A 6,834-nucleotide genomic window follows, 5' to 3' on the forward strand; every position below is an offset into this window, starting at 1 on the left:
TGCATATATTAAAGAAGTTTGCCGTACAGCTACAATCATTTGTTACAGTCATTTATTTCTAGCAACTAATATTTCTCGCTGTAGCGCCTAAGTTCAATAAATTTAGCTTCGGTAGTATCGACATTAGCTGTCCCTATTTCAGTGACACATCTTATCTGCCACAGCTATTTTTTAGCTCTGAAAGCTAGTCCTTTTTTTGCGTGTAGGAGCTAAGATAGCAAAGTAGATTTAATTCTAATGATACAATTTACTCCTACTTTGACTCTGATGATGTCTGAAATTTCCGCTTTCATAGAATATATATATTTTATAGAAATATTTAAAAAATTTAATAAATAACGAAACAGAAACGTTAAACAGCATACAAAATATACATTTTATTTGTTGCATATATTTCAGATATCAGGTAGGAGTAAATTATATCATTAGAATTAAATCTACTTTGCTATCTTAGCTCCTACTGTGGTGTAGAATTCAAGGTTCAACATAGGATAAAAATTTCGTCTCAGAAATGAGTGTCAATATCGTCAGAATAGGTTTCACCTAAGTTGTAGATTATCTAAGTAGGCTCAAACTATTTTTAAGAGCGTCAAAGTAGCGTCAAAATTTTGACAAGGTAAAGTTAAAGGTTCAAAAGAGAAGTTAATGAATATCAATATCGTCTGAGTGGACGCAAAATATCCTTAAGAGCGTCAAAGTAGCATCAAAATTTATGTTCAGGACCGTATTAAATTAATCATCAAGTTTGATGATGTCTGAAATTTCCGCTTTCGTTTTCTTTAGCATTAAAGTAGGTTGTATGATAGTAAAATCTCAGGAAGCAAAGTACATAGGTTCAATTGCGAATCTCTATTAAAGCTTTAGTTTCTACATAGAATATATGTATTTTATAGAAATATTTAAAAAATTTAATAAATAACAAAATAGAAACGTCAAATAGCATACAAAATATACATTTTATTTGTTGCATATATTTCAGACAGCATCAGAGTCAAAGTAAAAGTAAATTATATCATTAGAATTAAACCTACTTTGCTATCTTAGCTCCTACTGCGATGTAGAATTCAAGGTTCAATTTAGAGTCAAAATTTCGACTCGGAAATGAGTGTCAATATCATCAAAGTAGGTTTTACTTAGGCTATAAACCATCTAAGTAGACGCAAAGTATCCTTAAGAACGTCAAAGTAGCATCAGAATTTCGACTCGGGCGAAGCTAAGTCAGAAAACTTGAAAATTCTGAGAGCTAATGTAGAAACGTTCCAGACTGAGGGCAACAATGTACAAAAATATATCCTGCCGGAAACGCATCTTACGCAGTAAAAAATAAAATGTTAATTTTTCACATGTCCGGTAAATAAATTCAAAACACTCACCCACTGTGGCACAGACGGATGCTGCGATTTCACGCTGTGGTTTCAACCGTAACGGGATTCCCGAGCGACACAGGGTCACAGGATCCTTGCATTTGTTTCTGCCACCTAATCCCACACACAAATATATACATATATATATATATATATATATATATATATATATATATATATATGTATATATATATATATTAGCTCCTAGGCTATAAACCGTCTAAATAGGCGCAAACTATTTTTAAGAGCGTTAAAGTAGCATCAGAATTTCGACTCGGGCGAAGCTAAGTCAGAAAACTTGAATATATATATATATATATATATATATATATATATATATATATATATATATATAACGTCTATTCCTCGTAAATATATATTCAGTCTACAACAAAATGTAAACACCGATACGTCTCGTGAATAAATAAGAGAGCGTTGCTTACAAAACCACAAGTATGATTATTTTTTTCTGTTCTTTTTCTAACATCCTCTCTTTCCTCTTCCCACTCTTTCTAATCCTCTACCAGTCTAGTCCTTCCTCAAAAAGGTAGGCGCGATTCATATTGTAATTTCAAGCAGGATCCATTTGTCTTGCCAAGGGCGGTTTTATAGTAAATTCGTGATCGCCAGGACAGAAAGACAGAGAAAGACAAATGGATGGGAAAAGATAGAGAGAGAAGGGAGGAGAGAAAGAAGAGAGACACAGCTCTGTGCTCACCGAATTGTAACGACAGCGAGCCGTTTCCGCGGCAATAAAACAAAGGATTGTTTAATGCACGTAATCTGCCTCGTTATGGGGGTTCTTTGTTCCTCTCTGGTGTAACTGTGTTAGCTTTGTGCATTAGTGTTTGAAAGGGTCCTTGAAAAGAATCATCGATCAACCCGAATTGGAGCGTCGATCATTTTGACGTAAGTATAAGAGACGAGACGAGATGAGAGCTGAATGTATGGTTTTATAGCGACTTATATGTTATTTATTCTTATTTCATGTTCAGTCTAGAGGACACGTTATATATTATATGTCTATTATATTGTTATATTTATTGATATGATATACAGGGTGTCTCAGAAGCTCTTGTGGAGACACAGTATGGATTAAGGTGAATATAAGAGTCCTATACTGTTTTGCGATACTCGTAATAATTATTGATATATTAATTAAAGAAGATTTGTGAATGATCACGCGAGATATGGTATAGATGAGCTGTAATGGCGACATCTGCCGTCGTGTGTTTATACATTAGATCAAACTGAACAAAAAAGTCCTCTACCTTTTTTCCAATAACCTTGTAGATTTCTAGTTATTAATAAGGTAACATTAATATATTATCGTGAGCGACTATTATCCCCGCATCAATTTTCTTTAATTAATAATTAAATTAAATACTATACCTCCACACGAGAGCTTTGGAGGTTGCTCTGGACACTCTCTGTGTCCATATATTAACATATTGTTTATTATTAACATTGAGACGTTCCAGAACATCAAGTTTTTTTTTCACGCGGGAAAACCCATCTGTTGTCTTTGAAAAATGTATACTGTGCTCGCATTGTCGTTCAGTTTCTGCAAAAATATCGAGTGTCTGCGTCCTCGTGACGATAATGGATGTCCGTTATTGACGAGAAATGTCGCGCGGAGCTGTGCGGAAATTTATCTAGGCAAGTTGAACGTCCGTATACGAGATTTTGCGTTTTGATGTCGCACGAGACTGTCATTGACGTCGGTTTGTTTGCCGAGGGAATCGTCAAACAGGCATTGCCATCTGGACAGCCTAAATATTTATGCTATGCGTCTGCGTTCGAGGACACTCCATTCGCTGTGAGGAAGGCATTTGTGGGTCGAGTGAGTATTCGAAGCGAATATTCGCCTGCACCTCTGTCCGTCGTATTTCCATAGCTTGAACTTTCGCAATTTGCGGAAGAACTCTCAACTCTCTTCTTCAACTCTCCAGCACTCCTAAGTACAGGTAAAATTCGCCCAAATCAACTTTTCGAACAGTACCGTTCTTGAAAAGATGTGTTTTGTTTTTTATTATAACTCCTTTCAATTTTGTTGAATTGCAAAAATATCGCATTACACTCTAACTTTCTTGGAGTGAGACTTCACTCCAAGGTAGTGAAAATTGCGCCACTCAAAGTTAGAGCGAGAACTTCACTCCAAACGAGTGGAAATATTGCTCGCTTGGAGTGAGTTTTCACATGTTTGGAGTGAAGTTCTCGCTCTAATTTCGAGTGGCGCAATTTTTACTACCTTGGAGTGAAGTTTCACTCCAAGAAATTTAGAGTGTAATAGAATCATATTCATTAGCAAAATATATATTTTTTTAAGTGAGATGAATAAATGTGATATTTGTGGCGTGGACTTATGATTGATTTGCGGATATATAAATAAACTTCTGAAAAACTTGAAACAAGTAACATTTATTTGAATGCAGTATGTAGTTTTCTGTGTGTACACACCGACTGTATTAGAAAACAATTGCATATTTAGCGCTAAATATGCGCGCCTGATACTCAAGCTGAGATAACAGAGCTAACTATTTTGTTTCGTACAGGAGACGCACAGAGGCAAATTGGGGCGAACGAGCTACGCGAATGGCTAGACGATTTTTTTTAGGATGCCGCTTTCTGCACGAGCTGCTCTGAAAGCGGGATCACCGGTGTGAACGATCGGGTATGTAGGGTCATGGCTGGCACCAACGCCAGAGAGACCAGGTGTTTGAGATTAATAGAGACAGACCGATCAGCTGGCGGGGGAAAGGAGTACGACGATAAAATCGTCGCGGTCGATACTATTGCCCTTTTCCTTCCGAGTGGCACGCGCAACGAGCGCGTCTCTTTTGCATTCTACTGTCGAGCCTTACACGGCCGCAACCGGTAGAACCGGGCAGGCTATCTCGAACGTCTAAATTTAGTAATTTGAATTAAAATATAATTTCGTTGTGCACACAGCTTGGCTTTACGACTTGGCGTGTCACGTTCGTCTTTCCACATGCAAAAATTCTCACCTTACGAGTGAGCGAGAGTTCGTGTCATTTGTCTCGGTATATTGAGGCTCTTAATAAGTTATTACAAATAAAAGAATCGATAAGACGTAGGAACAGGCTTTTCATAACTTTTACGACTTGGAATATCTCGATTTGTCTCTTCTCATTGAGAAATGCTCATGTTACGAATGAACGGGTGATCGTGCCATTTGTCTCGGCATATCGAGGCTATCAATAGATTATTATTTTATTTTATATATTTATAATTAATTCGTTAATTATAATATATGTTTATTTAAATATAACTTACATTATTATATATAAAAAAATATATGAAAATAAATTAATTTATTTAATTAGTTATAATAAAATAATTTATTTTATACTAATTTTTTTATTTTCTTTTATTATTTTATTTTTATTATAATGTAATTTTAAATTAATAAAATAAACTTAAAGTTTAAATATAAATTTATATAAAATTTAATTAATTTAAAAATTAATATACTTACGAATTCGATTAAATTTAATCGAATAAGTATCGCCATCTTGAATATCCTCGAAGCTACAAAGTACAAAGCTACGAAGCTACGAAAATACAAAGTTGGCCTTAAGATGTTCGAAGCTACTTCTCTCAGAAGAGAAGCTTAATAGAAAAGAAGCATAAGAAGCTTCGCAAACATGAAGATCACCTTTGTTTCTTTCGTTTGCTTCGAGGATATTCAAGGCGGCTACAGTTATTGTCTCACCCCATATAAGATGGTTCCGCTAAGAGTAGGATTACACTTTTGTGTACGAGAAAATTACGAGAAAATGAGCGAGGGATCGTGACGTCTGTTCTGGTATATCGAGACGCTCGATAAATCATTACAAGTAAAAATGCCGACGAGACTTAGGAACAGGCTTTCCACAACTATTACGACCGGCACGACACGTTCGTCTATTCGAAAATTGTCACATTACGAACGAACGGGATATCGTGCCGTTTGTTTCGGTGTATCGAGCCTCTAATAAATTACTGCAAATAAAGAAAGAAGCCGGCTAAGACTTAGAAACCAGCTTTTCATAGCTATTACACGCGCGCGGCTATCGACTGGACTTGTGATCCGACTTCGCATTAACAGCCGGTTTCTTCGCGCTTAGCCACGTCCAATCGATCATCCGCCGCGATCACTTCGAAAGCCATTCCCGCGCGTGGCGAGCACGGCGTTACGCAATCTCCTCGCGTTTCGAGATACTGAAGGATAGAAGTGTTTTAATGTTCGATCCAACGGTGGCGGAGCGATGGAGAAGCGAGTGGCGGGACACAGTGTTTTGGCGCTTCTTCAACGGGAGAGGAAGAGAGGAGATCGCAGATGCGGCGGAGTCGCGGGAAAGCACACCGTTGTTGACACTCGGGGTGGCAATTCTCGTGGCAGGTGGCACGCGATTGGCGGTGCTAAAATTGCGCCCGCTTCCCGATTGGCCGCCGCGCAGTCTTAGTCACCGTTCCGCTTTTGGAAAATTGGCGCGCTGCCGAACTTCCGAAACCCTCGCGAAGGGTTTCGCCCGGTGGCTTTCCTTCTTCTCTTTATGCCGCACTGTCGCCTCTTTTTTTCCCCCTTTCGTCCGCGAGGCGTTTCGCTATGTACCGCTCCCGATCGCGTTCTAATTGACGGGCAACGGAACCCAAATAGCACCAAAGTCAATGGTGCTAAAATTTCTTACGACATTGTTGTGACAACTGTTACGACTAGCGATGAAAAATGACGATTGCTTACGGTAAATTATGGTAAGATGGCAATTTGCTGGTAATTTGGTAAAATTCGTTGTTCCTGATAGTTTTATTCGCGAGTATCCGTGTTTGATCCCTATCACGTACAGAAAAACATTATTCTACTGTTAAGAAAAGCGATTGCTCAGTTTATTCTCTTTCTTTCAAGTAATGCACGGAGAAAAATAATTTGTTGGCCCAGCAAATTTTCTGCTGGTCTGGCAAAATCTTTTCGTTATTATATGGATTGAAAACAAAAAGATTTGCTAAGAGTACTAATCACTATTTGCTGGATATAATTTGCTAAGTCTACAAATTATTTTACTATAAAAACCATAATGGATGTATATAAGCAGTTGCAGTTTTGCTCCGATAGCAAATAAATTTGCTAAGGATACATTATTTTGCATTATCAACAGCAAATTAACACAATTTTTAGGACAAATACACTCAACAAATTTTTTCTATCCTGGCAACGAAACTACTTCTGCTCTAATAACGAATTTGTAAAATTAGTTATGTCAACTAAATTTTTTTTATGTCACTACGAATATGCAGTAACAATGACGATTTGGCTAGAAAAAAGAGCAAAATTATTTTTCTCCGTTTGGTTATCCTTTAAAAAATATTTTCCTAATGATCTTAATGGTCTTAAAATATACTCCACCCAAATTTTATAAAAACTTATTATCATATGTATGTGTGTGTGTATGTGTGTGTGCTCAAAAGA

General features: G+C 37.0%; 1 long non-coding RNA gene across 1 annotated transcript in view; it reads right to left on the reverse strand.

The window, feature by feature from the left end:
- LOC116841278 overlaps nucleotides 1-6,834 on the reverse strand; it is a 128,535-nt gene that overhangs the window by 77,632 nt on the left and 44,069 nt on the right. The window contains exon 2 of the long non-coding RNA XR_004377529.1: nucleotides 1,374-1,478. This is a non-coding gene — a long non-coding RNA (uncharacterized LOC116841278). The remainder of the gene's footprint in view (nucleotides 1-1,373; nucleotides 1,479-6,834) is intronic.

This window comes from Odontomachus brunneus, unplaced genomic scaffold, assembly GCF_010583005.1.
Source record: "Odontomachus brunneus isolate Ranch 3 - 2012 unplaced genomic scaffold, Obru_v1 Obru_scaffold_015, whole genome shotgun sequence".
Taxonomy (NCBI): Eukaryota; Metazoa; Arthropoda; class Insecta; order Hymenoptera; family Formicidae; genus Odontomachus; species Odontomachus brunneus.